Source organism: Zalophus californianus, chromosome 13 (assembly GCF_009762305.2).
Source record: "Zalophus californianus isolate mZalCal1 chromosome 13, mZalCal1.pri.v2, whole genome shotgun sequence".
NCBI lineage: Eukaryota > Metazoa > Chordata > Mammalia > Carnivora > Otariidae > Zalophus > Zalophus californianus.
Genome location: NC_045607.1, coordinates 80,856,263 through 80,866,696, shown reverse-complemented (window position 1 = coordinate 80,866,696; position 10,434 = coordinate 80,856,263).

Sequence of the window (10,434 nt, the reverse complement as noted above, 5' to 3'; positions counted from 1 at the left end):
TTTTGTTGTTGTTGCTTATTTTTCTCTTTTAAATTAAAAAATAAGATGCAAAATAATGAGTTTTCATTATGAATAGTATGAAGGCTGAAAAAAAAATGTGGTTACTGATTTTTGGAGGAGCTCAGTTCCTGATGTAAAGAAAAACATCACGACGTTACCAGGCACTGGGAAACATGGTGCAGGGGCAAAGATCAATACGTGACAGCCAGTCTTTGTATTTTAGGGGCTTTAAATACACACAACCCTGTTTCCTTACAGTTGGATGATGTTATACACTTGCACGATCCATAGATTGCATGAGCGCACTGGCCCGCAAGGCAGTAACACAGAGCATCTTCATCCCTCAGTCATGTCACCTTGCAGGATGGCCGGGTAGCCCTTCTCCATCTGGTAATTCTGCCACCGGGAAACGTGGTCCCAAAGTCATGCTAGCAGGGAAAGGGGTGGAAGGAGACTTAAGCAGAATGTTTCCAAAGGCCAAACTTAGAAGTAGTTTACATCAGTACCTCCCACAGTTCATTGGTCAGACTCTGGTACCAGGCTGACTGCAAGGAAGAACCTTGGGAATACTCGTCTTCCTGTGTCCCGGGCAGGAGGATCTGGGCGGGGTGGTTGTGGTGGTGGGTGAGTCCTCACCATTGTTTTTGCCACAAAGCCAGAGATAATTTTCCTCTGAATTTTTCAAAACACATACCAACATTGGAAATAAATGCCAATATTTCTCACAGTCATAAGAAAATACATGTTTTTACAGTCATCATGGTACTTCTCAGAGAGCCCTATTTGTTTCTTTACTGAATCTCTTATATCAAGGAAATAGCATGCATTGACATAATTTTTAACTGTGGAAAGACTATTAGTAAAGTCTTGGTAACTATTCATGTAAAAACATATCTGGATCATAATCAACATAATTGGTTTTTCTACATCATATTATAACAGTTAAAGCAAAACTCCTTGGGCACGTAATCCAGTCTTCATTATATCCTTTATGTAGTGAGTTGAATTATGTCTTCCAAAAAGATGCATTCAAGTCCTAATCCCTCGTGCCTGTGAATGTGACCTTATTTAGAAACAGGGTCTTTGCAGATGTAATCAATTAAAATGAGTTCATACTGGATTAGGATGTGCTCTAAATCCAGTGACTGTCATCTTTAGAAGAGAAAGGAGAGGGCAGTGAGGATACAGAGACACATAGACACATAGAGGGGGAAAAGCCGTGTGAAGTTTGAGGCAGAGACTGGAATGATGCAGCTACAAAGCCAAGGAATATCAAGGATTTTTGGCAACTATCAGAAGCTAGAAGAGAAGCATGGAATGGATTCTCCTTCAGACCCTCCAGAAAGAAGGAATCCTGCTGACACCTTGATTTCAGATTCCTCAAGAACAGTGAGAGAATACACTTCTATTGTTTCAAGGCACTGAGCTTGTGGTGATTTGTTACAGTAGCCCTAGGAGACTGGTACCTTGACTTACAAAGAATCTGGACTTTAAGAGATGATACCATCTTTAGGCTCCTGCTAGGAGTGCAAGGTACCGCTAGACGTGAATGATACAAAGGTGGGCACAAGATGCTTGCAAATGAGTGGAGGTGAAAGACATGTAAATAGATATATTTGAATTCAACTGAGGGGGGCATTCTTGTCCTTTTGACTCCCCAACTCAAAAAGAACAAATATAACATCAAAAATTATGTTTTGTATTATCACTTCTTATTCTTCCTCCAATAGTCAGTTCATTTGAACAAATACTTGGGCTCAACAGTGATCTTTCAAGACATTAAGCTATTACTGATATTATACAACATTATGGTGCAGGAAACATCCCGTTTGTTTTCCCCAAAGTCTCAAGGAAAAGATCACTGATGTATTAGTATTTGTTAAGATCTATTTGTTTTATAATGTTGCTACAGGCTCTAAAGGGTACAAGAGCCCCTAATTCTTGGAAATCACTATAAAATTGGGAAAACAGGGCAAATCAAAACCAGTTCTTCACAATGCAAATTGGATTTTGATGCAAAATAAAAGGGTTATTTTGTGCTGGAGCTGGGATGTCCAGCTTGGAATGCCACTAACTAGAAACCATTTCACAAGGAACAGCAACTGTCAGCAACAGGGTATATGCTGGAAAATACAGTCAGATAAAGGATATTGATAATTGTCTGACTGTTTTTGGAATTGTCCTTTTGGTTACATCTGCTAAATGTGAGACCAGATCATTGTTAGCTCATTCCAGAAGAACCACGGTGATACTCCATGACTGTGTCAACTCGTAGCATTTTAAGGTTTCATTATTGACCCAACTTTGTTAAGCAAATGACTGTTGATTTCAAATCATAGGATTCTCATAATGGACGAACTCAGTGAATCTCATTCACTCAATTTTTGTAGTACTGGTGGAAAATGCCACATTAAATTTGTCGTGTTCAAATATTTACGCACTGTGATGCATTTCCCCAAGAGAGAAAAGATGAAGAGGAATTTTTTAACAAGTTGGCCCTGGTTTGGCACATAAAGTCAAATCTAGTTCAATCCCATTCATGGGAATGTGGGGAGTCATCTGTGGATAATTTACAACAACAGGTTACACCGAAGTCGAACTATGGAGCTGCTGTGATCAAATTACAAGGTGGACCAGCACATAGCAAACACTGAGGTCAAAAGGCACCAAGAAGAGAAAACTGTAACTCAGCTAATAGGCTATTATCTGAAGGCATCCATGTCAGCTGTATATAGCTCATCCCCACCTCACTCATAAGGTCCCCCAAATCGTTACATTTCTCATCTCAAGGAGAACTTGAGTCATTCAGTCTACTCTGCATTTGCACCTATGTGAACCACTTCCAACCATTTCTCTATAGCAGGGGCCTCATGGATCCTTCCAAACACCAACCAGAGGTCTGCATCTCCCCTAGACCCCCTAATTGCACCCACCTGGAGCTATAGCTGATGACCTTCTTGCAACCAGGTAATCTGGTTTAGATAAATAATCTGAGGGTCTTCACTGCTAGAGTTCATCTCCATGGTTATAGCCCTTTCCCTTCCACAGGAGGGAGATGAACCTGTTTATGCAATAATTAGTGAGAGCTCAACATCAAAGTCTCTTCCACTTTTTTCCAGCTCAGATCTTCCTTAACTTGGCCTGTGTGTGTGTGTGGGGGGGGGGGTGGTGCACAGTGAGGTGAGATGGCAAAGAGAGTAAGTATTTTTAAACATCAGCACCAACTCTATGTTAAATGTTATAATCAGTTCTTCGGATGTTATTTCATTTAATTGGGACAAGAATCCTGTAAAGTCATCTTGTTAGGCCCACTTGAGAAAACAGAAGGGTTAAATAACTTGCCTCAAACCACATTGCTACTAAGAGCTGAAGCAAAAACGTGAGCCCAGGTCTATCCATTTTCAAGGTCCTCCATTTTTTCTACTACATTCCTTTTTGAGACACAGTTACTTAAGGATGCCCAACCTTTTCATTTAAGGTCACCTCTGTCTCACTTGGGCCCTGGTGCCCTTCCTCTGTTCCTGGGAAGACTCTGAGGCCCACTTCTCTGAATGACTCTGCCCCATCTGTCTTGGGATCAAAAAGTTGTTCTGAGAATTCTGCATTCTGTGGCATAGTTCATGCAGCCCTGGGTTGCATTTGCAGAGATGAAACTAAGACTCAGTGACAAGGGCATATTCACATCTATCTTTTCATTACATACCTACTTTTAAATACATGGGTATCTCCTGTTCTGAAAATGCTTTTGAATAAAATTCTGATGTTGTGCCAGAGAACGTTGACAGTGGGTATGCTGGGAGCTGTCTGATTTCCCAGTCCTGGATTTTTGCTCACCTTTTCTAGATGATGAAGAGGAAGAAAGATCCTTTATTCTCACCACTTTTCCTTAACCCTCCTCCAGAGCTGGGGAAGTGTGACTACAGCTTTGAATAGCTTTTCTTCAAGGCCAGTGAATAAAAGGGTATCAATTCACAAGTAAGTAAAATGGATAGAGCACCCAGGCAGAGAAGTTGCAGAAAAGTGAGCAAGTGCCATGAATGAAATTGAAAGTGAGGTTGGTAATAGGCTCTCAAGCTTAAAGGAACAGTATTTATTGTTTGAGTTTTATTGTCAAGTTCCATTGAATTCCAAAGAAAAATGTGAGTAAGTGGTTACTTTTTGGAAGGATTTTCCAGGTGAAATGCCTGAGCTATATATTGAGAAACCATTAGATTACAACCAAAATGGGTTTGCTCTTATATTAGCATTCTGCAAATACTCTCACATGGTATTAGAAGCCATGGATAGAAAACAATAAATACAAGAGTTCTAACAAGAGACCATGTATACCAGCACTTTGAAATGGGGATAATGCATAGATATAGAAAGCTACATTTACAATAATTCAAACACGTGAGGCCCTGGACTGCCCAAGTTCACCCATATACCGTATGGGGCAAGTTTGCGGGAGAGGAGATGTATATTCTGAACAGTGTTTTCCATCTGGTTAACGAAATCTGTCAAAAAATACAGATTCTCTCAGATAGTCTGATTCAGTGGAAATGAAATGAGACTCAAGTATGTGTGTATTTTTTTTTTTTTTTTAACTTTCCAGTTGATTTTGGTGAATCATTCCAGGTTTGGGAATGATTCTGCTAAAAGATTTAGGCCATGTTGCCACTCTTAAGCATGAATTAGGCAAATCTCATCCATTTTCAGTGTCTGGGTCAAAAGCACTAGTAAGGACCGTAAGCATTGGAAGAGATTCAAAGATGGATTCCAAGATATCCCTCCAGGAACAGCAGCCCAGGCTACAAGTTCAGGGAGAAAGTTTGCATCAGTAATAACGTGCTGTTGTACTGAAGTGACTCCGAGTAAAATTTCAAGCTCTGTACTATTTTAGCCTTGGAAATAACACCATAGAGATGGTTGTTTCTCTCCACTACACAGAACAGTATCCTGACAAATCAGCCAGCGCTATGAGAGGACATTTGGACTTAGGGGGTTAAGACAATCACTATATAAGACAACACACTTGAAACTCACATTTCTTGGCTTGCAAGGATGTTATTTTTACAAGGACCCACCAATTCATTTCCTCTCTCAGTCGATGGAAACACTGTTGATGACTCTAACAGTAGAAGAAAAGGTACTACTTTTCTTTGAAATATTGTCTCAGAGAGGCAGCAGCTGAACCAGGCGGATTTAGTATTCCCGGTTTGTGTAACAGCTAGCTCCCTCTTAAAATACTCAAGTATCTTCCCAGGAAGGCCATTTAGATCCGGAGTCTTCTTTGAGTCACAGATCTATTTGAAAATTCTACCAAGAAACACAGACACCAAATTTTGCATGCAATTTCAGGGACTTATGGATCCTAGCTTAAGAGTTGTCGGCCTTGCAGAGAGGAACCAGCAGTGGGATTTTGTTTTCACTCCACCCAATTAATTTTAATTGATTGCAAAACGACTGATGGTTACACTGCACAGATCAGAATCTGGCCACTTAAACATCTGTGAGCATGGTCTCTGGCAGGGGTTATTAGCTGCACTGGTAATGTTAAAACATTTACTCCATTGCTTTCCCACCTTGAAATGAAAAATTTACTCTCCTCCTGCAACAGTGGCAAATTTTGTAAGGTGTATTGTTCTTGGGAGAAGAGGCTTCAAGTAACGATCTATACCTGGTGATGTCCAACACTGATTCTGACCACACATCCTCCCAAAAATCAAATAAAAGAAATTTACTTTCTTAATTCTAGAATCCACATGGCCACTTAAACAATTCAGAAGATCACTGTACTAGTTCATGATCTCCTTGAAAACCAGAACCATGTCTGCCTTACTTTTCGGGCTCACACTCAGCATGCCCAAGCCATGGGGGAAGCTCAGTGTCAAATAGAAGAATCTGTTTGCTCCTCTCAGTTCTCAATGGAGGATAACATAACTTCACAGATGCAAACCATGAGAACCTTCTTGTACCAACTTTAATAGGCCTGTTTAATCTGGTTTCTATTACATTATTATACATCTAGCTCATTTTAAAAAGCAGCCATTGATCCTTAGCTCTACAAATGTATGCCACTGAACAAGTAACTTCAGTATAAAGTCTAAAATACTATAATTCAGTGCTATGTTCAGTTCAGTTTGGCTTTCTGTGTGAGGGGTGTACATTACTGGGAAGATTTGAACATTGGTTAGCTGGGACAACTGACTAGGGTCCTCAAAGTTGCCTTTCTTAGTTCAGACAACTCTTGGTCCCAATTAATCAAGTAAAAACTGCTACCTTTAATCTATTTTAAAAGCCTCATTTTCTTTTAATCAAAGACCCAAATAAACACGCCTAGCACTTGAATACTGAAGGGCAATGCCTGAATATAAACACATATTTTGGTGCCTATCGATTGCACTTTTTCTAACAAGTCATTATTTATGATATCTCTGAAGTCTCATTTTTGTCACCTGCTATAATCTAGCCCCTGAAAAAACTGGGTTATGCTGCTCCAGATATTCAAACCAATCTAATTTTCATGCAGAATAGCTGAAAACGAAACTTGTTTAAGCATATGTAATTTTAGCAGACGTTTAAATATAACACAGATGGTAAAGGCTAATGGGTGGGGTGGCATATTATTTGTATTTAAGTATTATAATATTTATAGTAGAACCGCTTTTACAACAGCAATTATTAGTGCAAGACAACATTTGAGGCCAAATATTTTTAGTATGTGGGTGATACTGCTAAGCGCATGGGGTACATCTAGAGGAGGGGTACCTTAAGAAACAGCACCCAAGTAAGGAAGTACTTTTCTCCTAAGAGTGGATGTAGAACTGGAACACGAGGGTTAGTTAAAAAAAAAACATTTCTTTGAAGAAAACTTAAGTATTATCAGTCCTTTCGTTTCTATAAAAGAGCAGATGTAGTGCCACACAATAGAAAATCTAAATCATATTTATTTGCATGGTATTCTAATTTGCATGTTTTAACACATTTTTAGTGACAGGGAGGGGAGAGGGCAGACACATACTACGTAGCAAGGATCAACTACCATTTTTTAATTTGCCATGGATTATACATAGGATCAATCTGAGAAATTTACTCAAACACTAGTGTTTCAGTTGAGCTCATCTAGGTTAATTTATATATTTTTTTCTAGCTCACTCTTGAGCTCTAAAGGGTAGGTACTTAAGCAAATGCTATTTAGTGAACAGATCTTCTAGTCAACTAAAATTTAAGAATGTGTTAGATTTCCTGTTATCTAGGAATAAATCTAACCAAAGAGGCAAAGAATCCGTACTCAGAAAACTATAGAATACTCATGAAATTGAGGAAGACACAAAGAAATGGAAAAACGTTCCATGTTCACAGATTAGAACAAATATTGTGAAAATGTCTATGCTACCTAGAGCAATCTACACATTTAATGCAATCCCTATCAAAATATCATCAACTTTTTTCAAAGAAATGGAACAAATAATCCTAAAATTTGTATGAAATCAGAAAAAGACCCCGAATAGCCAGAGGAATGTTGAAAAAGAAAAGCAAAGCTGGCGGCATCACAATTCCGGACTTCCAGCTCTATTACAAAGCTGTCAACATCAAGACAGTATGGTGCTGGCACAAAAACAGACACATAGATCAATGGAACAGAATAGAGAGCCCAGAAATGGACCCTCAACTCTATGGTCAACTCGTCTTCGACAAAGCAGGAAAGAATATCCAATGGAAAAAAGACAGTCTCTTCACCAAATGGTGTTGGGAAAATTGGACAGCCACATGCAGAAGAATGAAACTGGACCATTTCCTTGTACCACACACAAAAATAGATTTCCTGTTTACTTCTGAGTAAACTGATCAATTACCCTAATTCCTGAACAGCTGTGGTTACATTATCAATCATTTTAGATATATACAATCTGAGGTTCTGTGGTGATCATTTCAATCAAAACCATCAGGAAAAAATATATTCAAGACAGATTAACCAACCAGAAAGCAACCTATAACCTCTATCACCTTGCTGTTAATTTAAGTATAACGTGAGGTATGACTTTATAACATCAGTACCTATGCTAATAAAGAAAGTAGTACTGGGCGCCTGGGTGGCTCAGTCATTAAGCGTCTGCCTTTGGCGCAGGTCATGATCCCAGGGTGCTGGGATTGAGTCCCACATTGGGCTCCCTGCTCGGCAGGAAGCCTGCTTCTTCTCCCACTCCCCGTTTGTGTTCCTGCTCTATCTCTGTCTCTGTCAAATAAATCAATTAAAAAAAAAAAAGTAGTACTTTGTTGCAGACAAAATGGAGTCCTACATTTGTCACAAAATGGTCTTTCACTTCTAGAATAAGAACAGAAATGTGCTCTTTGGTTTGTATGAATTAAAAAGCAGGGTTTGTGTATGGAAATAGCTATAGGTATCAAATGGCATTTTTGTATTCTGTTGTTCATGTTTGTTTTAAAGAAGATTGTACAAACATAAGAAACTTTTGTCACATTTCAAGTCACTTTCCATACGTGCTGCTTCCGCCTCAGAAACCCTTCTACGTATGCAATTTAAGGCTACACGATCTTACTGTTAGCAACCAGCAACCACACCCATCATTCTCTCCAAAATTATAACTAATATAATGGACAAAAATCACTGTAAGAACTTTGCTTTCCAACAATTAAGCAAACAGGGGTTAAATTAAGTCTCTGTACACAATGTTTACATGATGTGGAAAAGATAAAACAGGCTTTCCAACTTTTGACAGTTACCTAAAATATACATGTCTTTGGAGTAGAGGGTATAGGCCAGGATGGGCAAAGCTTTGCGATATTGATAAATTAGTTTTGAACTCTGTGAATATATTACTGACTCCAAAAAAATACAATTATAACACAGTATTTTTTACAATGCTTAACATGTTGCCATTACATTACTTAGTAGACTTTTACCCATTTTTAGTTACTTCCTAAGAATTTGAATTCAACTGTCTTTCCAACTTCTGGAAATCATTACTCTAGAACATTAAAATTAATAATAGCTCAAGAAAATGAGAAGACAAGTCACAGACTGGGAGAAAATGTTTGCAAAAGACACGTCTGATAAAGTACTATTGTCCCAAACAGAGAACTCTTTAAAACTGAACAGTAAAATCCGATTAAAAATTGGCCAAAGACCTCAAAGAAGATATACAGATGGGAAGTAAGCACACAGAAAGATGCTCCACATCGTATGTCATCAGAGAAATACAAATTGAGATACTACTGCACACCTGTTAGAATGGCCAAAATTCAGACGCTGACCAACACCACATATTGGTGAAGACGTGGAGCAACAGGATTGTTCATACATTGCTGGTAGGAATGCAAAATGGTACAGCCACTTTGGAAGTTTGGTGGGTTCTTACAAAATTAAACATATTCTTACCACACAACCCAGCAATCGTACTTGGTATTTACCCAGAAGAGTTGAAAATTTATGCTCACACAAAACTTGCACAACGATTTAAAGGAGATTTATTCATAATTGCCGAAACTTAGAAGCAACCAAGATATCCTTCAGTAGGTGAATGGATAAACTGTGGCACTTCCAGGCAATAGATTATTCAGCACTAAAAAGAAATGAGCTATCAAACCATGAAAGGCATGGAGGGAACTTAGGCATGTATTTCTAAGAAGTGAAAGAAGCCAATCTGAAAGGTTACATACTGCATGATTCTAACTACATAGGACATTCTGGAAATGGCAAAATTACAGAGTAAAGATCAGTAGTTGCCGGGGGTTAGGGTGAGGCTGAGGAATAGGCAGATTTTTAGGGCAGTGAAAATACTCCATATAGTCTAGTGATGGATACAATCACCATACATTTGTCCAAGCCCATAAAGTGTACACCAAGGGTGAACTGTAAACTATGGACCAAGTGGTAACCCTCTGTCAACGCAGGTTCAACAGCTTTAACAAATACACCTCTCTGGTGGCAGATGCTAACAAAGGAGGCTATGCATAGGTTGGGGGCAGGGGAGTCGGTATATGAGGAATCTCTGTACTTTCAATTTTAATGTGAATCTAAAAGCTGCTCTAAAAAGATAGCCTTTAAAGTTTAATAGAGCATACTTACTGTGTGCCAGCCACTGTTATCATCCTTATTCACAGATCCTGGTTCCAGGGTCCATTATCTTCTTAACCGCTGTACTCCTCAAAAAAGTTCTTTCCTTCACAAATTCACGCTGTGGAAGTCCACCACAGAACCGGAAGCTCTAGTTTTACAGATAAGGCCCACTGAATAGATTGGCTACAAGGACTAGCCCGAGGCCCTAGTTCTTATCACGGTCTGTCCCAGCAAAACATGTTTGGAGTGGGAGTGTGCAGAGGCTGAGTCCATATAAAGGAAAACATGTATATTCTTCAAATGTTTAAGATCTCAGCGTACATCCCAGAGTCCACTTAGTCCCCAAAGAACATTCAGGTCTGAATCAAGTC